General features: G+C 48.0%; 1 pseudogene; it reads right to left on the bottom strand.

The window, feature by feature from the left end:
* Window positions 1-2,007: 2,007 nt before the first annotated feature.
* Window positions 2,008-26,064, bottom strand: part of LOC143803776 (olfactory receptor 6C3-like) — a 60,607-nt pseudogene continuing 36,550 nt past the window's right edge.

Here is a 26,064-nt window from a genome sequence, read left to right as displayed (position 1 = left end):
TTTAGTTTTGGTAGCCATGTCACACTCCTTCATCCATCCTTAGGGGAATTTTCTGTCATGAGGGGCTACCTGGCTTGAAAACGCTGAGAAACACTGTTGTAGAAGATATGCTTGCTATGGAAAGTTTCCCAATGAAAAGGGTGAATATGATGATCTAGAATCTGGACAATACTATTGTATGACCAATATCACCAAGAGTCTTGAGATAAATTTGCAAGACAAGAAGAAAGTGTAGAACCTCAAATTAGCAAATCTAAAATATCTACTCTTGATTTATGTGTTTGAACGGATGCATGGGTCATAGTCAAATTAACTAAAATTGCCTAAAGTAGTTATTTTTCAATGGCAGATTCTGCATAAGATTTGTGAACAAAGGGGACATTTGTTCTTATACTATGGGAAAGAAATCACTGTTAAGATAGTTACATAGGTTGAAAAAAGACTTAGGTCCATCCAGTTCAACCTTCCTCCACCAACTCTACATTCGTCACTAATTTAACTATAACCCGCAATTTTATGTGTATCAAACAAATCATCCAGCCCTTTTTTAAAAGCTGTTATAGTGTCTGCCATTACCATCACTTTTTGTTGGTATTCCACACTCTGACTGCTCTAACTGTAAAGAACACTTTCCTATTTAGCTGCCGGAATAACCTTTCTTCCACCCGTAATGACTACCCCTTGGTCGTTAGTAAGGTCTTTGGAAGGAATAAGTTATGTACCAGTCCTCTGTACTGACCACACATGTATTTATATATGTAAATGAGATCTCCTCTGAGGCATCTTTTTTTTCTAAGCTAAACAAGCCCAACTCTAGTTGCCCTTCTTTGAACTGATTCTAACTTCAGAATATCGTTTTTAAAATGTGGTGCCTAAAACTGAGTCCCGTATTCTAGAAGTGGCCTCACCAGTGATTTATAAAGAGGTAACAATACGTTTGGATCGCAGGATTTTATCTCTCTTTTTATGCATCCTAAAATCTTGTTTGCTTCTGCGGCTGCTGCTTGGTATTGAGTACTGTTTGTAACCAGGATCCCTTGTCCTTCTCCTGTTCTGTAGTCCCAGGTACACTCCCACTTAATGCATATGCAGCTGTAAGATTACTCTGTGCCAGGTGCATTACTCTATATTTATGTACATTAAACCTCATTTGCCAAGTGTTTGCCCATTCAGACATCTTATTCAGATCGGTTTGCAATATTGTAGTGTCAAGTTCAGATTTTAATATTCTACATAGTTTGGTGCCATCAGCAAAGACAGACACTTCACTCTCAATCCCATCCACCAGGTCATTAATAAAGAAGTTTAAAAGAATCAGTCTTAGCACAGATCCCTGTGGTCCCCACTGCTTCCAGTATAGATCCCTGCGGTCCCCACTGCTACTATTTTCCGTTTAGAGAATGTACCTTTTATGACGACTCTTTCTTTCTTGTCATTAAGCCAATTTCTTACACATCTGCATATAGTTTCCCCCAGTCCTTGCTTCTGTAGCTTCAGTATAAGGCTGTTATGTGGTACAGTATCAAATGCCTTTGCAAAATCCAAATTAATCACATCAGCCGCATTACCAACATGTAGATTTGCACTAAACTCCTCATAGAAACCCAACATGCTAGTTAGACACAACCTGTATTCCTTGAATCCATGCTGGTTGTCATTTATTATATTATTCTCTGCAATATATTTCTGCAGGTCATCTCTTATGATGCCCTCAAAAACTTTGCACACTATTGATGCCTGACGGTAGTTACCTGGATCCACCTTCTTATCTTTCTTAAATATCAGTACAACATCAGCCATCCTCCAATCCTGTGGCACCAACCCTGTTACAAGAGAGTTTAAGAATATGATATACAGTGGTCTGCCAATCACTGAGCTCAATTCCCTCAGTATCCGTGGATGAATGCCATCTTAGCCAGGAGATTTTAATTTGCTCAGACGCAATCGTACTTCTTTTTGTGTAAACAAGATGTTTCATCAAAGTCAATGATTGCTTATAATACTGGACTACAGGGAGTGCATGAATGCATAATTATTGCACCTGAAAGGTTCAATCCATTGACCAATTAAGAGAGAAACTATGACTCCATAGTCGGGTTGAGAGCTTTGCTGTCTTAGGAAATAAATGGAGAAGAGCATCCCATCCTGTATCTGTGCCCGAAACTCTCTTCCTGTGAGAATAATGATGCAATTATTGAGAAGGAGTGCTTAGCCATGAAGGGGGCCGTGGACACACTGAAGTATTACCTTGTAGGTCGTAGGTGTAAGCTAATATCACACCATGCCCCTCTGAGTTGGTTAAGAGAGAAGAATGGTAAGAATGCCTGGGTGACTAGGTGGTTCTTAGCCCTTCAAGATTTCAGTTTACACATAGAGCATAGGTCAGGGAAGTTACATGATAATGTGGATGCTCCCTCCCGAATCCCCTCTCTGGTGTCTGAAGGTGCTAAAATTCCCGGTTTTGGGCAGAAGGGGGGAATATGTGACAGGGTCACTAGCACGGTATACGAGAGGAGCCATGTGTCACTGCTCATAATAACATCAGTGATGTGAAACCAGAGTATTTTCCTCCCGCACACTGGTATTGTGAGGGTTAAATTAAAGTTGCATACATGGGCTGGTTTTAGGTGGACATCTATAGAATGGGTGATAATATGTGTACTCTATCTCCACCTGCAGAGTCGGCATAGCCATGTGCTAACAGGCCCTGTGTGATGTGGCAGTCATGTGATCAGTCACATGCTCTGGGTTTAAATGGCTGGACTTGAGAGGCAGTCTGCGTGTTGTGTTTGGAGAGAAAAAGCTCCAAGCGGTTCCTCCAGATGGAGCTGAAGACACATGGTGGTCTGAGATGGCGAATCCCTCAGACAATTGGACTTTGGTATATGTTATCCTTTTGTTTTGCCATTATGTCAGAGAGGCTCTATTTACGCTGGTCCACAATAAACCAGCAGGTGATATACCACAAGAAGCGTTCCTGTGTCTACCTTGGGAAGCAGCTGAGTGAGTCATCCCCTCACACCTGAAAAGGTGCATGTATTACTTTGTCATGTAAGACTATATCCAGCCTCTTTCTAGTTCTTACAGCCTTAGTAAGGTCAAAGTAGAAACCAATATGATTCCAGTAGTAACCAACAGCCTAATTAATAACAGTCCACTGACTATCTTCTCATTTTTAAAGAAAATTGCAAAAAAGATTAATAAATTATCCCCATTAGTCATTTGCGACCTGGCAGACAGCTCTGTGCAGAACATTAACTCAATCTGATGGTGTCACTATCAGAGGTAACATCTTCTTTCTGGGACTGATATGAGTGATGTGTCATATATTCCATAACATCATCCACTTCCCAATAAAGGAGACCAATTGTAACCTGTGTTTGGTAGTGCCAGTACAGCTGATACCAGTGGTGGTGGTCTTTTTGCTATTGCTAACAGATTGCACATTCTTAGCCATGACTTCTTTTGCACTTCTCTGTCCATTTGTATAACACTATAATTAGCTCTAGAAATCTTTTCAACCCCAATTATTTAGCTCTTGCCAAAAAGAACATTTTAAGAAATTCTGAAAGGCGTTATGAGGAAGCACATTCAGTTGTATCTGAAGTTATGTGAGACACTTTTGCGGTTATTGCAATCTTCTGCAATATGTAAAATAGTGGTGGGCATTTGTTTAGCAATTCAAATAAATTGTTATATACCGTAAGACCTGTACATTTCAGAAAGTTTGACACAAATTGGACACACAATAAATAATGGCCACAGACAGGAGTAACCTTCAAAATTAACTCAATAAGATTTTATTTTTAGGCTGCTTAAGATAGTAGAATAATGTCACTTCTTTGGGAATAGAAAAACTGTTTCAAGCCACAGCGGCATGTAAAATTTGGGCACCCCTGGTCAAAATTACTGTTATTGTGAACAGCTAAGCAAGTTGAAGTTGAAATGATCTCTAAAATGTCTAAAGGTAAACATGACCTGTTTCCTTTGTATTTTCGGGAATACTATATATATAGTACTTTTTTTTTTTTCATTTTAAAAATTACAAAAAGGAAAATGGGCCTATGTAAAAGTTTGGGCACCCTTGGAGATTTGTGTGCTCAGATAACTTTGACCAAGGTTTCAAACTTTATTTAGTGTGTTAGGGTTATGGCTTGTTCACTATCATCGTTAAGAAAGGCCAGATGATGCAAATTTCTCAGCTTTATAAAAACCCAGCCTCCTCTCACCTTGTGCCAAAAAACAGCAGCCATGGGTTCTTCAAAGCAGCTGCTTACCTCTCTGAAAATGAAAATGGTGGAGGCCCACAAAGCAGGAGAAGGCTAAAAGAAGACAGCAAATTGTTTTCAATTTGTCCTTTCCTCAGTTTGAAATGTAATTAAGAAATGGTAGTTAACAGGAATCGTGGATGTCAAGATAAGGTCTGGAAGACCAAGCTAATTTTCAGTGAGAGCTGCTCGTTGGATTGCTAGAGAGGCATATTAGAATCCCCGCTTGGCTGCGAAAAACCTTCAGAAAGATTTAGAAGACTCAGGAGTTGAGGTACATTGTCCTACTATTCAGAGACACCTGCACAAATATGTCCTTCATGGAATAGAGAAAAACCTCTCCTGTGTCCTCACCATGAAATTCAGCTTCAAAAGTATGCAAAAGAACATCTAAACAGGCCTGATGTATTTTGGAAACAAGCTCTGTGGACTAATGAGGTTTAACTAGAACATTTTGGTCACAATAATCAAAAGAATGTGTGGAGAAAAAAGGGCACAGAATTTCAGGACAACAACAACTCGCCAACCATTAAGCATGGGGGTGGATCAATCATGCTTTGGGATTGTGTTGCTGCCAATGGCACGGGGAGCATTTAATGAGTAGAGGAAGAATGGATTCAGTGAAATTTCAACAAATTCTTGATGCAAACATAACACCATCTATAATAAAAACTGAAGCTGAAATGAGGATGGCTTTTACAAATGGATAATGATCCTAAAAACACATGAAAATCCACTATTGACTAACTCAAAAGGTGCATGTTGAAGGTTTTACAGTGACCCTCACAGTCTCCTGATCTGATCATCATTGAAAATCTGTGGCTAAACCTCAAAGTAACAGTACATGCAAGACGATCCAGGAGTCTCACACAACTGTAAGAATTTTCCAAGGAAGAATTGATAAAAATCCCTCAAACAAGAATTGAAAGACTCTTGGCTGGCAACTAAAAGTGTTTACAAGCTATAATACTTGCAAAAGGGGTGCTCTTAGGTACTAACCATGCTTGGTCCCATTGCATTGGCCCATTTTCCTTTTTGTAATTTTTAAAATGTAAAATATTAATATATACATATATGTATATATATATATATATATATATATATATATATATATATATATTTTTTTTTTTTTTTTTTCCTAAAATAGAAAGAAATAGAAATTAAATGTGTGATCTTTAACTTTGGGCCTAAGGCTACTTTCACACTGGCGTTAACTGCAATACGTCGCAATGTGTTGTTTTGCCGAAAAAAAGCATCCTGCAAAAGTGCTTGCAGGATGCGTTTTTTCTGCATTGACTAACATTAGCGACGTATTTGCGACGCATTGACACACGTCGCAATGGTCGTGCGACGGTTGCGCCGTGTTGTGGTGGACCGTCGGGAGCAAAAAACGACGCCGAGCCCGACGCTAGTGTGAAAGTAGCCTAATAGAGAACATTTCATCTTCAACTTGCTTAACTGTTCACAGTTTTGTTTTGCCCATTCTGCAAATTCAGCGTGCCGATGTGGCATCAGTCGAACATCCGTTCGGCGGATATTAGCTACTCACAAATGGCACCCTTACAAAATCCAGCTGCTGCAGCATCTCAACGAGGATGACCCAGATCGCCGCACTGAATTTGCAGAATGGGCAAAACAAAAATTGGAACCGGACCCTCAGTTTACACAGAACATTATGTTCAGTGATGAGGCAAACTTGTTGGGAGGGCCATTTATATGGATACACCTAAATCAAATGGGACTGGTGACAGTTTTCTTGCATAGGGTGTCTTGCATTGAAATCTGCAATGAACCGGGTACTGCGTTCACCAGACATCAACACAATTTCTATCATCTCCTCACATGTTAACCCCTTCATGACCCAGCCTATTTTGACCTTAATGACCTGGCCATTTGACTTTTTGAATGGAAAATTAGCTCCAATTGTTAGCAGACACCAGGTCGCGTTTGGAGAGCCCCTGTGTGCCTAAACATTGGAGCTCCCCTACAAGTAACCCCATTTTGGAAACTAGACCCCCCAAGGAACTTATCTAGATACATAGTGAGCACTTTAAACCCCCAGGTGCTTCACAGAAGTTTATAACGCAGAGCCATGAAAATAAAAAATAATTTTTCTTTCCTCAAAAATGATTTTTAGCCCGGAATTTTTTATTTTCCCCAGGGTAACAGGAGAAATTGGACCCCAAATGTTGTTGTCCAGTTTGTCCTGAGTACGATGATACCCCATATGTGGGGGTAAACCACTGTTCGGGCGCACGGCAGGGCTCAGAAGGGAAGGCATGCCATTTGGCTTTTTGAATGGAAAATTAGCTCCAATTATTAGCGGACACCATGTTGCGTTTGGAGAGCCCCTGTGTGCCTAAACACTGGAGCTCCCCCACAAGTGACCCCATTTTGGAAACTAGACCTCCCAAGGAGCTAATCTAGGTGTGTGGTGAGCACTTTGAACCCCCAAGTGCTTCACAGAAGTTTATAACGCAGAGCCATGAAAATAAAAAATAATTTTTCTTTTCTCAAAAATGATTTTTTAGCCCACAATTTTTTATTTTCCCAAGGGTAAGAGGAGAAATTGGACCCCAAAAGTTGTTGTCCAGTTTCTCCTGAGTACGCTGATACTCCATATGTGGGGGTAAACCACTGTTTGGGCAGACGTTGGGGTACAGAAGTGAAGTAGTGACGTTTTGAAATGCAGACTTTGATGGAATGGTCTGCGGGCGTCACGTTGCATTTACAGAGCCCCTGATGTGGCTAAACAGTAGAAACTCCCCACAAGTGACCCCATTTTGGAAACTAGACCCCCAAGGGAACTTATCTAGATGTGTGGTGAGCACTTTGAACCCCCAAGTGCTTCACAGAAGTTTATAACGCAGAGCCGTGAAAATAAAAAAATAATTTTTCATTCCTCTAAAATTATGTTTTAGCAAGCAATTTTTTATTTTCGCAAGGGTAACAGGAGAAATTGGACCCCAATAATTGTTGCCCAGTTTGTTCTGAGTATGCTGGTAACCCATATGTGGGGATAAACCACTGTTTGGGCGCACGTCGGGGCTCGGAAGGGAGGGAGCACCATTTGACATTTTGAACGCAAGATTGGCTGGAATCAATAGTGGCGCTATGTTGCGTTTGGAGACCCCTGATGTGCCTAAACAGTGGAAACCCCTCAATTCTAACTCCAACACTAACCCCAACACACCCCAAACCCTAATCCCAACTCTAGTTATAACCCTAACCCCAATACACCCCTAACCACAACCCTAACCCAACACACCCCTAACCCAACACACCCCTAACCCTAATCCCAACCCTAACCACAACCCTAACCCCAACACACCCCTAACCCTAACCATAACCCCAACCACAAGCCTAATCTTAACCCTATTTCCAACCCTAGCCCTAATTCCAACCCTAACTCTAATTCCAACCCTAACCCTAAGGCTATGTGCCCACATTGCGGATTCGTATGAGATTTTTCCGCACCATTTTTGAAAAATCCGCAGGTAAAAGGCACTGCATTTTACCTGCGCATTTACTGCGGATTTCCAGTGTTTTTGTGCGGATTTCACCTGCAGATTCCTATTGAGGAGCAGGTGTAAAACGGAATCCGCAGAAAAAATTGACATGCTGCGGAAAATACAACACAGCGTTTCCGCGCGGTATTTTCCGCACCATGGGCACAGCGGATTTGGTTTTCAGTAGGTTTACATGGTACTGTAAACCTGATGGAAAACTGCTACGAATCTTCAGCGGCCAATCCGCTGCAGATCCACAGCCAAATCCGCACCATGTGTGCACAGTCTAATGTAACTCTAAGGCCATGTGCACACGCTGGGGATTTTGCTGCGGATCCGCAGCGGATTTGACGCTGCGGATCCGCAGCAGTTTTCCCAAAGTTTACAGTACCATGTAAACCTATGGGGAAAAAAAAACGCTGTGCACATGCTGCGGAAAAATCCGCGCGGAAATGCAGCGGATTATTTTCCGCAGTATGTCAATCCTTTCTGCGGATTCCTCAGCGGTTTTCAACCTGCACCAATAGGAAAGTGCAGTTGAAAACCCGCAGAGGAATCCGCAGAAGAAACCGCGAGAAAATCCGCAGTGAAAACCGCAGTGGTTTTGCACTGCGGATTTTCCAAATCCGCTGCGGAAAAATCCGCAGCAGAATCCGCAACGTGTGCACATGGCCTAACCCTAACCCTAACCCTAAAACCCAAACCCTAACCCTAACCCTAGCCCTAACCCTAACCCTACCCCTAGCCCTAACCCTAACCCTAACTCTAACCCTAGTGGGGTAAGAAAAAAAATATATATATATTTTCTTTATTCTTATTATTGTCCCTACCTATGGGGGTGATAAAGGGGGGTTAATTTACTATTTTTTTTATTTTGATCACTGTGATAGGTTTTATCACAGTGGTCAAAATGTACTTGGAACGAATCTGCCTGCCGGCAGATTCGGCGGGTGCACTTCGCATGCGCCCGCCATTTTGGAAGATGGCGGCGCCCATGAAGAAGACGGACAGACACCGCGAGGCTCGGTAAGTATGAGGGGGGGATCGGAGCACGGGGGGGTGGATCGAAGCACGGGGGCGGACAGGAGGACGGGTGAGTGGGCAGGCGGACGGAGGGGAGTACGGGGCAGAAAGGAGGACTGGGGAGGCGATCGGTGGCGGTGGGGGAGGGCAGATTAGGTTTTCCAGCCATGGCTGATGATATTGCAGCATCGGCCATGGCTGGATTGTAATATTTCACCATTTTCATAGGTGAAATATTACAAATCGCTCTGATTGGCAGTTTCACTTTCAACAGCCAATCAGAGCGATCGTAGCCACGGGGGGGTGAAGCCACCCCCCCTGGGCTGAAGTACCACTCCCCCTGTCCCTGCAGATCGGGTGAAATTGGAGTTAACCCTTTCACCCGATCTGCAGGGACGCGATCCCTCCATGACGCCACATAGGCGTCACAGGTCGGATTGGCACCGACTTTCATGATGCCTACGTGGCGTCAAAGGTCGGGAAGGGGTTAAACTCTGCGACATGTCAATGGCTGTAATCAAAGAGAAACTTGTAAATAACTCATGAAAGAGTAAAGTTACGTTAAAACCAATCACATCATTGTTTTTCTTGTGAAATTCTCAATAATTTTCATGTATCACATGACCCTCTTCCCATTGGAAAAAATAAAGTTGAATCCAAAATGTCCAACTTCAAAATGGCCACCATGGTCACCACCCATCTTGAAAAGTTTCCCCCCTCCCATATACTAATGTGCCACAAACAGGTAGTTGATATCACCAACCATTCCCATTTTATTTAGGTGTATCCATATACATGGCCCACCCTGTACTTTGGGACTTTGTTTGGAATGCCTATAAATAAGTCCAATTTTACTTCTAGACTCCCTTGAGATTGAAAAAAAAAGATTAGTTTTCATGTGATTTATTTTATGGGCACTGGTGCATACATACCACAGATTAACCAACACAGGGTTTTACTTTTACCTTTATCTTTGACAAAAAAAACCCTGCATGCACAGTAAAGGGGTGGGCGATACGCATTGTGTTTAAATTGGTGCAAATATGACAAGTCACATGGATACTTGTGAATTTTTAAAAATATCTTGAATAGCATTGGCAGCAAAGACATTGTGATAATATATAACAAAAAGAGGACACTAACTCCCCTGCTCAACATAATTTCCATGTTGCGCTTTGCAATTCTCCATGTGAAACTTGAACACATGTAATCAGGTCTCACGTAGACCTCCTGTAACCTTTAATATATCTTAATGTTCTTATCATTGACGACTAGTGTTGAGCATTCCGATACCGCAAGTATCGGGTATCGGCCGATACTTAGCGGTATCGGAATTCCGATACCGGGATCCGATACTTGCCGCGTATCGGATACCGGAATCGGAAGTTCCCAGGATTCAAACTGCACAAATTTGTACGAAATCAGCCAATGAGAATGATTCCAAGTGTGGGCACATCCTGTTCAGCATGGAGGGCATGAAACTACTGGCAAGGCTGTGATTGGCTGCTGAAATGATGTCATGATGCAGTTTAAAAGTTGCTGGCGCCATTTTGCGCTCACTCTGCTGTGAATTCAGTTAGTGACAGGACGCTGTTTGCTGACTGAGGGCCAGTTTAGAGATAGCGATTTGCTTCTTTGTGCTTTTCAAAGGATAATTTAGCAACCGCTGTGTTCACCTACTAATCACCTTGCTTTTGCCTTGTAGCGCTGTTTTCACAGCGATCTGCAGGGTCTCTGTGTGTGTGTGTGTGTGAGTGCAGCCCACTCTCTAGTCTGAGTGCAGCCATAGGCCATCCATAGCTGGTTGTATTCAGTTCAGGGAGGGTGGTTCATTGCCTCATACTGTTCTTTTTTTTTTTTTTTCAAGTAGTGTAGTCTGCTGCTCATTTTTTTAAAAAAAATCCTATTAGTGTCTTTCCACCCGTATCCAGCTAACTTGTGGAAAAACACTACATAGGATAACGTAGAGGAGGGTTTTTGGGCCTTGCAGCGCCGTTTACGGCTGTCTGCACGGTCTCCGTGTGACTGCAGCTCGCCCTGTAGTCCGTGAGCAGCCATAGCCTGGTTGTCTCCAGGTCAGGGTTCTTCACTGCGTCATACCGTAAAATCAATTTTCCTTTTGTTTTAAGTAGTGCAGGCTGCTGCACATTTTTTCAAAAAATTCCTATTAGTGTCTTTCCACCCGTCTCCAGCTAACTTGTGGAAAAACACTACATAGGATAACGTAGAGGAGGGTTTTTGGGCCTTGCAGCTCCGTTTACGGCTGTCTGCACGGTCTCCGTGTGACTGCAGCTCGCCCTGTAGTCTGTGAGCAGCCATAGCCTGGTTGTCTCCAGGTCAGGGTTCTTCACTGCGTCATACCGTAAAATGAATTTTCCTTTTGTTTTAAGTAGTGCAGGCTGCTGCACATTTTGTCAAAAAATTCCTATTAGTGTCTTTCCACCCGTCTCCAGCTTACTTGTGGAAAAACACTACATAGGATAACGTAGAGGAGGGTTTTTGGGCCTTGCAGCGCCGTTTACGGCTGTCTGCACGGTCTCCGTGTGACTGCAGCTCGCCCTGTAGTCTGTGAGCAGCCATAGCCTGGTTGTCTCCAGGTCAGGGTTCTTCACTGCGTCATACCGTAAAATGAATTTTCCTTTTGTTTTAAGTAGTGCAGGCTGCTGCACATTTTTTCAAAAAATTCCTATTAGTGTCTTTCCACCCGTCTCCAGCTTACTTGTGGAAAAACACTACATAGGATAACGTAGAGGAGGGTTTTTGGGCCTTGCAGCGCCATTTACGGCTGTCTGCACGGTCTCCGTGTGACTGCAGCTCGCCCTGTAGTCTGTGAGCAGCCATAGCTTGGTTGTCTCCAGGTCAGGGTTCTTCACTGCGTCATACCGTAAAATCAATTTTCCTTTTGTTTTAAAAAGTGCAGGCTGCTGCACATTTTTTCAAAAAATTCCTATTAGTGTCTTTCCACCGGTCTCCAGCTAACTTGTGGAAAAACACTACATAGGATAACGTAGAGGAGGGTTTTTGGGCCTTGCAGCGCCGTTTACGGCTGTCTGCACGGTCTCCGTGTGACTGCAGCTCTCTCTGTTGTCAGTTCAGCCCCCAAAAAATAAATAAATAATAAAGTTCACCAAACACACCAGTGACACCACTTTACATTTGTGTAGGCCACATTAGCTCATATTAAAGTCTAGTCCACACTTTAGAAAATTAGTGTTTCTTATACCTGTTAGGAGCTGTTCAGGAATAAGCACACAAAGCCGTTAGTACTTTTCTGCTTATCTTTATCAGTCAACCAAGATGAAGAAGGCAGTGAGTAAGGCACGTGGGCGTGGGCGCGGAGCAGGGAGAGGACGTGGGGATTCTGTGCCTGCTGCGGGCACTGGTGACTCACCAGCACCCAGTTTCACCAGGGAACAGTCCTTCATGCGCAGCTTTGTCGTAGAGCGCCGTACACCGCTGCTGCGTGAAGAACAAATTGAAGCCGTTGTCGGATGGATGGCAGCTAACGCATCGACTTCAATTAGTGCCACATCCTCTCAGACAGAGCACTGGAGAGCAGCCATCTGTTTCTTCACCACCTGCCAAATTGCCCAGGCAGACAGAGAGCCCAGGACAAGAGCCGTCTCTACTTCTGTTCTCTGAATCTCTTGGCTTGGAAACAGGGGGCCAGCCAAGCAGCATTGGAGAAATGGAAGAAGAGGCAGGGTGCAGTGATGCCCAACAGCTTTTTCTCTCTTCCTCTGAAGAGGCAGGTGGGCCAGTGCCTCCGGTCACCACATTGCAGGCCGCATCCGCTGATGATGACACTCAGGTGCCACTTTCTGGTGCGTGCTCTGCTGCTGAGACTACCCAGGAGGAGCAGTTGGTGGCAGAGGGTAGTGTAGATGATGAGGTCCTTGACCCATCGTGGCGTGAGGGACAGGAAGGTGGTGGGAGCAGCTCTGAGGAAGAGATTCCTAGAACGGGCCAAAGAGGTAGAGGGAGGGGGAAGACTGCGCAGCCTGTAGCCTCCACTTTGGCACCCGTTAGGAGCATGTCTGTTCCAAAAGCCAAAAAGGGCGCTCCCAAGACTTGCAGTGTCTGGCCCTTTTTTGACACAGTTGCAGATGACATTTGCTATGTCAAATGCAAGGTGTGTCATCACAAAGTCAAAAGAGGTCGAAATGTCAGCAACCTCAATACCTCCAACATGTGGAAACATGTGCGCAACAGGCACGCGGTGGAGTTAGAAAAACACACTGAAGAGCTAGGCCAACCAACAGCGGCAGCTACCACCTCTTCAGCTCGTGTTGCCTCTTCCTCCAGCTCACACGCAGCTGGTTCGGCTTCCTCCCAGGATCGCCGTGGAAGAACCTCTGGCCCTGTTGTCCAGAGACCCGCTGTAATTCCACCCGCAGCACCACTTTCCCAGTCATCCACACACTCCCAGCCCAGTCTACAGCCATCGGTAGTACAGGCATGGGAGAAAAGGCGGCCTTTCTCATCAAACCACCCACGAGCACAGGCTCTGACTGCAGGCATTGCCAAACTTCTGTCACTGGAAATGCTGTCATTCAGGCTGGTGGAGACTGACAGCTTCCGTGACTTGATGTCATTGGTGTTATGACCCCAATGGCGAGGGTCTCAGAGGAACGTGGAAGTCTGCAGAATACAAAAATCCAGCTCATAGGGCAGTGGTAACTGGGTTGACCATATATCTACTCCTAACGCCAACACTAGAAGTAGCCGGGGATCATTCCTACGTTGATTCTAGATGACACGCGCCAGCCGGAGAATCTAGCTACCCCTAGTAGAGGAAAACAAAGACCTTTCTTGCCTCCAGAGAAGGGGACCCCAAAGCTGGATAGAAGCCCCCCACAAATAATGACGGTGAGGTAAGAGGAAATGACAAACACAGAAATGAACCAGGTTTAGCACAGAGAGGCCCGCTTACTGATAGCAGAATAAAGAAAGGTAACTTATATGGTCAACAAAAACCCTATCAAAATCCACACTGGAAATTCAAGAACCCCCGAACCGTCTAACGGTCCGGGGGGAGAACACCAGCCCCCTAGAGCTACCAGCAAAGGTCAGGATAAGATTTGGAACAAGCTGGACAAAAATACAAAACCAAAACAAATAGCAAAAAGCAAAAGGCAGACTTAGCTGATATAACTGGAACCAGGATCAGTAGACAAGAGCACAGCAGACTAGCTCTGATAACTACGTTGCCAGGCATTGAACTGAAGGTCCAGGGAGCTTATATAGCAACACCCCTAACTAACGACCCAGGTGCGGATAAAAGGAATGACAGAAAAACCAGAGTCAAAAAACTAGTAACCACTAGAGGGAGCAAAAAGCAAATTCACAACAGTACCCCCCCCTTAGTGAGGGGTCACCGAACCCTCACCACGACCACCAGGACGATCAGGATGAGCGGCATGAAAGGCACGAACTAAATCGGCCGCATGAACATCAGAGGCGACCACCCAGGAATTATCCTCCTGACCATAGCCCTTCCACTTGACCAGGTACTGAAGCCTCCGCCTGGAGAGGCGAGAATCCAAGATCTTCTCCACCACGTACTCCAACTCGCCCTCAACCAACACCGGAGCAGGAGGCTCAGCAGAAGGAACTACAGGCACAATGTACCGCCGCAACAAGGACCTATGAAATACATTGTGAATAGCAAACGACACAGGAAGATCCAGACGAAAAGACACAGGATTAAGGATTTCCAATATCTTGTAAGGCCCAATAAAACGAGGTTTAAATTTGGGAGAGGAGACCTTCATAGGAACAAAGCGGGAAGAAAGCCATACCAAATCCCCAACGCGTAGTCGGGGACCCACACCGCGACGGCGGTTGGCAAAGCGCTGAGCCTTCTCCTGTGACAACTTCAAGTTGTCCACCACATGATTCCAGATCTGCTGCAACCTATCCACCACAGAATCCACCCCAGGACAGTCAGAAGGCTCCACATGACCCGAAGAAAAGCGAGGATGGAAACCAGAGTTGCAGAAAAAAGGCGAAACCAAGGTGGCGGAACTAGCCCGATTATTAAGGGCAAACTCAGCCAACGGCAAGAATGTCACCCAATCGTCCTGATCAGCAGAGACAAAACACCTCAAATAAGCCTCCAAAGTCTGATTGGTTCGCTCCGTCTGTCCATTAGTCTGAGGATGGAAAGCAGACGAAAACGACAAATCAATGCCCATCCTACTACAAAAGGATCGCCAGAACCTGGAAACGAACTGGGATCCTCTGTCTGACACAATATTCTCAGGGATGCCGTGCAAACGAACCACGTTCTGGAAAAACACAGGAACCAGATCGGAAGAGGAAGGCAGCTTAGGCAAAGGAACCAAATGGACCATCTTAGAGAAGCGATCACATATCACCCAGATAACGGACATGCCCTGAGATAGCGGAAGATCAGAAATGAAATCCATGGAGATATGTGTCCAAGGTCTCTTCGGGACAGGCAAGGGCAAGAGCAAACCGCTGGCACGAGAACAGCAAGGCTTAGCTCGAGCACAAGTCCCACAGGACTGCACAAATGACCGCACATCCCTTGACAAGGAAGGCCACCAAAAAAGAATCCCGCACCAAGAGGGGAAGAAGACGGACGAATATGTCCTTTCTCCAGAGACTCCTTGATATATGAACGCATAGCGGTATGTTCAGGTACCGACAGATTAAACAGTCTTCCCTTAGGAAATTTACTGCCTGGGATCAAATCTATAGCACAGTCACAGTCCCTATGAGGAGGCAGTGCACTGGACTCAGACTCACTGAAGACATCCTGATAATCAGACAAATACTCCGGAACTTCCGAAGGCGTAGAAGAAGCAATAGACACAGGCAGGGAATCCCCATGAATACCACGACAGCCCCAACTTGAGACTGACATAGCCTTCCAGTCCAGGACTGGATTATGGGTCTGTAACCATGGCAGCCCTAAAACAACCAAATCATGCATTTTATGTAAGACCAGGAAACGTATCACCTCGCGGTGTTCAGGAGTCATGCACATGGTAACCTGTGTCCAATACTGCGGTTTATTTGCTGCCAATGGTGTAGCATCAATACCCCTAAGAGGAATAGGATTTTCTAATGGTTCAAGAGTAAAACCACAGCGCTTAGCAAATGAGAGATCCATGAGACTCAGGGCAGCACCTGAATCTACAAACGCCATGACAGGATAAGATGACAGTGAGCAAATCAAAGTTACAGACAGAATAAATTTAGGTTGCAAATTACCAACGGTGACAGGACTAACAACCTTAGCTATACGTTTAGAGCATGCTGAGATAACATGTGTAGAATCACCACAGTAGTAGCACAAGCCATTCCGGCGTCTATGAATTTTCCGCTCATTTCTAGTCAGGATTCTATCACATTGCATTAAATCAGGTGTCTGTTCAGACAACACCATGAGGGAATTTGCGGTTTTTCTATCACATTGCACCGAATTAGGTGTCTGTTCAGACAACACCATGAGGGAATTTGCGGTTTTGCGCTCCCGCAACCGCCGGTCAATTTGAATAGCCAGTGCCATAGTATCATTCAGACCTGTGGGAATGGGAAAACCCACCATAACATTCTTAATGGCTTCAGAAAGGCCATTTCTAAAATTAGCGGCCAGTGCACACTCGTTCCAATGTGTCAGCACGGACCATTTCCGAAATTTTTGGCAATACACTTCAGCCTCGTCCTGCCCCTGAGACATAGCCAACAAGGCCTTTTCTGCCTGAATCTCAAGATTGGGTTCCTCATAAAGTAAACCGAGCGCCAGAAAAAACGCATCAAGATCAGCCAATGCCGGATCTCCTGGCGCCAGCGAAAAAGCCCAATCCTGAGGGTCGCCCCGTAAGAACGAAATAACAATTTTTACTTGCTGAGCAGAATCTCCAGATGAACAGGGTCTCAGGGACAAAAACAATTTACAATTATTCACGAAATTCCTAAACTTAAACCTGTCTCCGGAAAACAGTTCAGGAATCGGTATTTTAGGTTCTGACCTAGGATTTCTGATAACATAGTCTTGTATGCCCTGCACACGAGTAGCCAGCTGGTCCACACTTGTAATCAAGGTCTGGACATTCATGTCTGCAGCAAGCATAGCCACTCTGAGGTAAAGGGGAAGAAGAAAAAAAAAAAAAAACTCAGAATCTTTTTTCTTATAATCCCTCTTCTGCAATGCATTAAACATTTAATACCGGCCTGGCAAACTGTTATGACCCCAATGGCGAGGGTCTCAGAGGAACGTGGAAGTCTGCAGAATACAAAAATCCAGCTCATAGGGCAGTGGTAACTGGGTTGACCATATATCTACTCCTAACGCCAACACTAGAAGTAGCCGGGGATCATTCCTACGTTGATTCTAGATGACACGCGCCAGCCGGAGAATCTAGCTACCCCTAGTAGAGGAAAACAAAGACCTTTCTTGCCTCCAGAGAAGGGGACCCCAAAGCTGGATAGAAGCCCCCCACAAATAATGACGGTGAGGTAAGAGGAAATGACAAACACAGAAATGAACCAGGTTTAGCACAGAGAGGCCCGCTTACTGATAGCAGAATAAAGAAAGGTAACTTATATGGTCAACAAAAACCCTATCAAAATCCACACTGGAAATTCAAGAACCCCCGAACCGTCTAACGGTCCGGGGGGAGAACACCAGCCCCCTAGAGCTACCAGCAAAGGTCAGGATAAGATTTGGAACAAGCTGGACAAAAATACAAAACCAAAACAAATAGCAAAAAGCAAAAGGCAGACTTAGCTGATATAACTGGAACCAGGATCAGTAGACAAGAGCACAGCAGACTAGCTCTGATAACTACGTTGCCAGGCATTGAACTGAAGGTCCAGGGAGCTTATATAGCAACACCCCTAACTAACGACCCAGGTGCGGATAAAAGGAATGACAGAAAAACCAGAGTCAAAAAACTAGTAACCACTAGAGGGAGCAAAAAGCAAATTCACAACACATTGGCAGTCCCACAGTACAATGTGCCCAGCCGCTTTTACTTCAGCAGGCAAGCTGTCTCTGCCCTGCACAAGCATGTGGAGGGACACATAAAACACGTGCTACTGAATGCCGTCAGTAGCAAGGTCCACCTCACCACCGATGCGTGGACCAGTCAACATGGACAGGGGCGATACCTTTCCCTCACTGCCCATTGGGTTAATGTCGTTGAGCCGGGTACAGATCGTGCAAGTGGCGCAGGACGTGTCCTGCCTACTCCAAGGATTGCAGGAATCCATTCTGTACGCATTGACTCCTCCTCTTACACCAGTTACTCAGAATCATCACTGCAGGAGCCGTCACAGTCCGCCTCCACATGGACCCGTGATGAACGTTTACCTGTTACGACCGACATGAGCACAGCCGTGGCCAAACGTCAAAAGGCCGTCTTGAAATTAATTTCTTTGGGGAATCGAAGCCACACAGCGCAGGAGCTCTGGAATGCCATCAAGCAGGAGAGCGATGTGTGGTTTGTGCCAGCGAATCTCCAGCCAGGCATGGTAGTGTGTGATAATGGCCGAAATCTGGTGGCAGCTCTAGGCCTCGGCAACCTCACTCACATCCCATGTCTGGCACATGTGCTCAATTTGGTCGTGCAGAGTTTTTTGAGGGACTATCCGGATCTTGATGCACTGCTGCACAAGGTCCGCCTAGAGTGTGCTCACTTGCGGCGTTCCAGCACGGCAAAAGCACACATTGCGGCTCTGCAGCGCCGACACCACCTGCCGGAACATCGCATCATATGTGACCTACCTACCAGGTGGAACTCCACGTTACATATGTTGGAGCGGTTGTGTGAGCAGCAGCAAGCTGTAATGGAGTACCAGCTGCATCAGGCGCAAAGAAGTCGCACTCCGCGCCGTTCAGACTTCACAACCACAGAGTGGGCCACTGTGAAGGACGTCTGCCAGGTTTTGCGTCCCTTCGATTATTCCACGCGGATGGCGAGTGCAGATGATGCACTAGTCAGCATGACTGTCCCCCTTATCTGCCTGCTTGAATAATCACTGCAAGCACTAAGGGATGATGTTGTGGAAGAGGTGGAGGATGAGGATTCACCATTTCCATCATCTTCTGGACAGTCAGCGCCACGTGGTTCCTCACAAACGCGTAGGCAGGGGACACTTTGTGAGGAGGATGAGGAGGAGTCAATGGAGGAGGAAGACATCCGTCCAGAGGACACAATTGTCCAGTACTCAGTGTGTACAGCGAGGGTGGGGTGATGATGACGAGCGGGCAGAGATCACGCCTCCAGCAGGGGGCAGCGTTTCTTGGCCAGTTGGCAGTCTGCAGCACATGGTGGATTACATGCTGCAGTGCCTGAGAAACGACCGCCGCATCTCCCACATTCTCAACATGTCTGATTATTGGGTGTTCACCCTCCTCGATCCTCGCTACCGGGACAACGTAGAAAGCCTCATCACACCGTTGAACCGGGAGCGAAAAATGCGGGAGTACCAAGACACACTGGTGAATTCCATCATCTTCTCCATTCCAAGTGAGAGAAGTGCTGCTAGTGCATTACAAAGCAGCTCAGTGCATCCAGGCAGTGGTGGAGGCTCTGCACAAAGAGGGAGCAGAAGCAGTGCCTCTGCCCAAGGCAAGACCAGTATGGCCCAACTGTGGCACAGTTTTCTGTGCCCGCCACAAAAAACATACGACCCAGTGTTATTGGGTTTCAGTAACGTCAGCTGATCTCCAGCTGTGTAGCCGGCAATGTGTCCTGCGACCGCCACGCTGACACAACAACTGAAATGTAAGGGAACCTGTCCCCCCTCCCAAGGCGTTTGTTACTGAAAGAGCCACCTTGTGCAGCAGTAATGATGCACAAGGAAAAGGTAGCTATTTTTGTTTAGCTCCTTGCACACGCAGAACTTAACACTTATAAAATGTGTCCACTGATACCGTAAAACCGTCCTGGAGTTGGGACTTTCCTTCGTAATGTGACGCAGCACAGCCGTCATGCTTACCCCCCCGTCTCCGTGCGCTGGCTCCTCAGCGTTGTTTGATTCTGTCTCGAAGCCTGTGCTGTTATGTTATCCCTTGGCCAGGCACACTTAGCGCTGCCCATCTTCTGACATCATTTGGTGTCAGGCTGGCTGCGCCTGTGCGGCTGCGCTGGACGAGAGCCCGCCTCGCAGTGTCTTCTGATTTAATCCCACTGCGGGCCTGAGATCCATGGACATGCGCAGTGCATATCTCAACCTCCGCCTCTCACTCATCTCCCTACGCCTTCTTCAGACTAGGCGCCGTCAGCTGATCTTTAATAGCATGCCACGGCCGTGACGCCGCACAGTCTGAAGAAGCCGTAGGGAGGGGAGTGAGAGGCGAGGATATGCACTGCGCATGGCCACGGATCCCAGGCCCGCGGTGGGATTACATTAGACGACACTGCGAGGCGGGCTCTCGGCCAGCGCGGCCGCACAGGCGCAGCCAGCCTGACACCAAATGATGTCAGAAGATGGGCAGCGCTAAGTGTGCCTGGCCAAGGGATAACATAACAGCACAGGCTTCGAGACAGAATCAAACAACGCTGAGGACCCTGGGCACGGCGCCGGGGGGGTAAGAATGATGGCTGTGCTGCGTCATATTACGAAGGAATGTCCCACCTCCGGGACGGTCTCACGGTATCAGGGGACACATTTTATAAGTGTTTAGTTCTGTGTTTGCAAGGACCATAATGAAAAGAGCCACCTTTTCCTTTTGCATCCTTTGTGCTGCACAAGCTGGCTCTTTCAGCTACAAACGCCTTGGGGGGGGTTAAAGGTTCCCTTTAGACTTTCTCCAATCAGGCTTCGGCCTACACTGTGTTCCTCTGCTCCTCCTGCTGTCCCTGGGCTCCAACACCGCTAGTTGCCGTCCAGAAGTGCTGTCCGCACAGTCCCAACAGTCCCTCCTCTGTTATTGGGATTCAGTAACGTCAGCTGTTCCCCAGCTGTGTGTGTGGCAATCCCTCCTATCTCCTCCACCTCCTCCTCCTGCTGCTGTCCCTGGGCTCCAACACTGCTAGTTGCCGTCCAGAAGTGCTGTGCGCACAGTCCCAACAGTCCCTCCTCTGTTATTGGGGTTCAGTAACGTCAGCTGTTCCCCAGCTGTGTGTGTGGCAATCCCTCTTATCTCCTCCACCTCCTGCTGCTGTCCCTGGGCTCCAACACCGCTAGTTGCCGTCCAGAAGTGCTGTCCGCACAGTCCCAACAGTCCCTCCTCTGTTATTGGGGTTCAGTAACGTCAGCTGTTCCCCAGCTGTGTGTGTGGCAATCCCTCCTATCTCCTCCACCTCCTCCTCCTGCTGCTGTCCCTGGGCTCCAACACTGCTAGTTGCCGTCCAGAACTGCTGTCTGCACAGTCCCAACAGTCCCTCCTCTGTTATTGGGGTTCAGTAACGTCAGCTGTTCCCCAGCTGTGTGTGTGGCAATCCCTCCTATCTCCTCCACCTCCTCCTCCTGCTGCTGTCCCTGGGCTCCAACACCGCTAGTTGCCATCCAGAAGTGCTGTCCGCACAGTCCCAACAGTCCCTCCTCTGTTATTGGGGTTCAGTAATGTCAGCTGTTCCCCAGCTGTGTGTGTGGCAATCCCTCCTATCTCCTCCACCTCCTCCTCCTGCTGCTGTCCCTGGGCTCCAACACCGCTAGTTGCCGTCCAGAACTGCTGTCCGCACAGTCCCAACAGTCCCTCCTCTGTTATTGGGGTTCAGTAACGTCAGCTGTTCCCCAGCTGTGTGTGTGGCAATCCCTCCTATCTCCTCCACCTCCTCCTCCTGCTGCTGTCCCTGGGCTCCAACACCGCTAGTTGCCATCCAGAAGTGCTGTCCGCACAGTCCCAACAGTCCCTCCTCTGTTATTGGGGTTCAGTAACATCAGCTGTTCCCCAGCTGTGTGTGTGGCAATCCCTCCTATCTCCTCCACCTCCTCCTCCTGCTGCTGTCCCTGGGCTCCAACACCGCTAGTTGCCATCCAGAAGTGCCGTCCGCACAGTCCCAACAGTCCCTCCTCTGTTATTGGGGTTCAGTAATGTCAGCTGTTCCCCAGCTGTGTGTGTGGCAATCCCTCCTATCTCCTCCACCTCCTCCTCCTGCTGCTGTCCCTGGGCTCCAACACTGCTAGTTGCCATCCAGAAGTGCTGTCCACACAGTCCCAACAGTCCCTCCTCTGTTATTGGGGTTCAGTAACGTCAGCTGTTCCCCAGCTGTGTGTGTGGCAATCCCTCCTATCTCCTCCACCTCCTCCTCCTGCTGCTGTCCCTGGGCTCCAACACCGCTAGTTGCCGTCCAGAAGTGCTGTCCGCACAGAGCCAAACACCTCGCCAATGTGTTAGTGGGGTTCAGTAATGCCTGCTGCTCCCCTGCTGTGTATACGGCAACGTGTCCTGCGACCGCCACGCAGGCACAACAAGTTAAATTTAAGGGAACCTGTCCCCCCCCCAGGCGTTTGTTACTAAAGGAGACACCTTGTGCAGCAGTAATGATGCAAAGGGAAAAAGTGCCTCTTTTCGTGGTGCTCCTTGCACATGCTGAACCTAACACTTATGAAATGTGTCCCCTCACACGGTTAAACCGTCCGGTCGGTGGAACTTTCCTTTGTCATGTGACGCAGCACAGCCGTCATTCTTACCCCCTTGGCGCCGTGCGCCTCCTCCTCAGTGTTGTTTGAATCTGTCCCGGAGTCTGAGCTGTTATGTTATCCCTTGGCCAGGCACACTTAGCGCTGCCCGTCTTCTGACATCATTTGGTGTCAGGATGGCTGCGCCTGTGCGGCTGCGCTGGACGAGATCCCGCCTCGTAGTGTCTTCTGATTTAATCCCACTGCGGACCTGTGATCCATGGACATTAGCAGTGCATATCTTAACCTCCGCCTCTCACTCATCTCCCTACGCCTTCTTCAGACTGTGCGCTGTCAGCTGATCCCTAATAGCATGCCACGGCCGTGACGCCGCACAGTCTGAAGAAGCCGTAGGGAGGGGAGTGAGAGGCGAGGATATGCACTGCTCATGCCCATGGATCACAGGTCCGCAGAGTGATTACATTAGATGACACAGCGAGGCGGGATCTCGTCCAGCGCGGCCGCACAGGCGCAGCCATCCTGACACCAAATGATGTCAGAAGACGGGCAGCGCTAAGTGTGCCTGGCCAAGGGATAACATAACAGCGCAGACCCTGGGACAGATTCAAACAACGCTGAGGAGGAGGCGCACGGCGCCAAGGGGGTAAGAATGACGGCTGTGCTGCGTCACATGACAAAGGAAAGTTCCACCGACCGGACGGTTTAACTGTGTGAGGGGACACATTTCAAAAGTGTTAGGTTCAGCATGTGCAAGGACCATAATTAAAAGAGATAAGTTTACCTTTTCCAGCATTAGTGCTGTACAAGATGGCTCTTTCAGCTACAAACGCCTGGGGGGGGGGGTTAAAGGTTCCCTTTCAACTTGCTCCAGTGCAGGCTGCGGCCTACACTCTGCTCCACCTGCAGAGCCCGGGCTCCCACACCGCTAGTTGCTGTCCGAAAGTGCTGGCTGCACAGAGAAAAACACCAGCCAATGTGTCAGTGGGGTTCAGCACCGCCAGCTGTTCCCCTGCTGTGTAGCCGGCAACGTGTCCTGCAACAGCCACGCAGACACAACAGACCCAAAGCTGCCGCCAGTGCAGGCTTCGGCCTACACTCTGCTCCCCCTGCTCCTCCTGCTGACCCTGGGCTCTAACAACGCCAGTTGGGGCCCAGATGTGCTAGCTGCACAGAGAAAAACACCTCGCCAATGTGTCAGTGGGGTTCAGCACCGCCAGCTGTTCCCCTGCTGTGTAGCCGGCAACGTGTCCTGCAACAGCCACGCAGACACAAGAACTGAAATTGAAGGGAACCTGTCCCCCCTCCCCCAGGCGTTTGTATGTTTTACAGCCACCTTGTACAGCGGTAATGCTGCATGTGTGCAAGGTGGCTCATAAACTTATTCTCCTTGCACATGTGGAACTGAACACGTCAAAAATGTGTCCTCTGTGACCATTTAACCGTCCCGGAGGTGTGACTTTCCTTTGTAATGACACGCTGCAACCCCCTTGGTAGCGCTGCCTGTCTTCTGGCATCATTGTTTGGCTGGCTGCGCCTCTGCGGCCGCCCTGACCCACACAACGCCCCTCGGTGTCTTATTTATTTTGACTGCGAGGGTGTGATTGACGGGCATGAGCAGTGCATATGTTCGCCTGTCCCTCATCTCTTTCCGCCTTCTTCAGACTGTGCGGCTTCATGGCCGTGGCATGCGATAAGGGATCAGCTGACGCCGCACAGTCTGAAGCAGGTGTAAGGACACGAGCGAGAGGCGAACATATGTACTGCGCCAGGCCATGAATCCCAGCCCCGCAGTGTTTTAACTATGTAAAGACACTGCGGGGCTGGGATTCATGGTCATCGCGAACCGCAACGGCCGACATTAAATTATGTCAGAAGATGGGCAGCGCTAACAGCGCAAGGCCAAGGGATAACACGACAGCGCAGACTCCTGTACAGCAAATAACAACGCTCAGGAGGCTGCGCCCAGCACCAAGGTGGGATTTTTGACATCTGTGCTGTGTCTCATTACGAAGGGAACTCTCGCCTCCAACACAGTTTGACTGTATACAGGGCTAAATGTTATACGTGTTTCATTCAGCGTGTGCAAGGAGAAAAATTAAAAGAGCAACCTTTGACTTGTGCAGCACTACTGCTGCATAAGGCGTGGCTCTTCTAGTTTGTAACACCCGAGGGGGGGTTAAAGGTTACCTTTAAAATTGGTTCAATTAGGCTTCGGCCTACACTCTGCTCCCCCTGCAGAGCCTGGGCTCTAACCCTGCCAGTTGGTGCCCGGTACTGCTAGCTGCACAGAGAAAAACACCAGCCAATGTGTCAGTGGGGTTCAGCACCGCCAGCTGTTCCCCTGCTGTGTAGCCGGCATCGTGTCCTGCAACAGCCACGCAGACACAAAGCTGCCGCCAGTGCAGGCTTCGGCCTACACTCTGCTCCCTCTCCTCCTCCTGCTGACCCTGGGCTCTAACACCGCCAGTTGGTGCCCGGTACTGCTAGCTGCACAGAGAAAAACACCTCGCCAATGTGTCAGTGGGGTTCAGCACCGCCAGCTGTTCCCCTGCTGTGTAGCCGGCATCGTGTCCTGCAACAGCCACGCAGACACAAAGCTGCCGCCAGTGCAGGCTTTGGCCTACACTCTGCTCCCTCTCCTCCTCCTGCTGACCCTGGGCTCTAACACCGCCAGTTGGTGCCCGGTACTGCTAGCTGCACAGAGAAAAACACCAGCCAATGTGTCAGTGGGGTTCAGCACCGCCAGCTGTTCCCCTGCTGTGTAGCCGGCATCGTGTCCTGCAAAAGCCACGCAGACACAAGAACTGAAATTGAAGGGATCCTGTCGCCCCACCCCTAGGTGTTTGTATGTTTTACAGCCACCTTGTACAGCAGTAATGCTGCATGTGTGCAAGGTGGCTCATAAACTTATTCTCCTTGCACCCGTGGAACAGAACACGTCTACAATGTGTCCCCTGAGACCATTAAAACGTCCCTGAGGTGTGACTTTCCTTTGTAATGACACGCAACGACCCCCTTGGTAGCACAGCCCTTCTTCTGACATCATTGTTTGGCTGGCTGCACCTCTGCGGCCGCCCTGCCCGACACAACGCCCCTCGGTGTCTTATTTATTTTGACTGCGAGGGTGTGATTGACGGGCATGAGCAGTGCATATCTTCGCCAGGCTGTCACTCAGCTCCTTCCGCCTTCTTCAGACTGTGCGGCTTCATGGCCGTGGCATGCGATAAGGGATCAGCTGACGCCGCACAGTCTGTAGCAGGTGTAAGGACACGAGCGAGAGGCGAACCTATGTACTGCGCCAGGCCATGAATCCCAGCCCCGCAGTGTGAAACACTGTAAAGACACTGCGGGGCTGGGATTCATGGGCATCGCGAACCGCACCAGCCGACATGAAATGATGTCAGAAGACGGGCAGCGCATGGCCAAGGGATAACGCAACAACGCAGACTCCTGTACATCAAAATGCGATGCTCAGGAGGCCGCGCCAAGCACCAAGGTGGTATTTTTGCCAGCGGTGCTGCGTCTCATTACGAAGGGAACTCCCGCCTCCAAGACAGATTGACTGTATAAGGGCCAAAATGTTGTACGTGTTTCATTCAGCTTGTACAAGGAACAAAATTAAAAGAGCAACCTTTGACTTGTGCAGCACTACTGCTGCATAAGGCGTGGCTCTTCTAGTTTGTAACACCTGAGGGGGG

The sequence above is a fragment of the Ranitomeya variabilis genome, chromosome 2, assembly GCF_051348905.1.
Source record: "Ranitomeya variabilis isolate aRanVar5 chromosome 2, aRanVar5.hap1, whole genome shotgun sequence".
Taxonomy (NCBI): Eukaryota; Metazoa; Chordata; class Amphibia; order Anura; family Dendrobatidae; genus Ranitomeya; species Ranitomeya variabilis.
The sequence above is the reverse complement of the archived record's forward strand: the minus strand, read 5'-3'. Positions and strand labels throughout refer to the sequence as shown.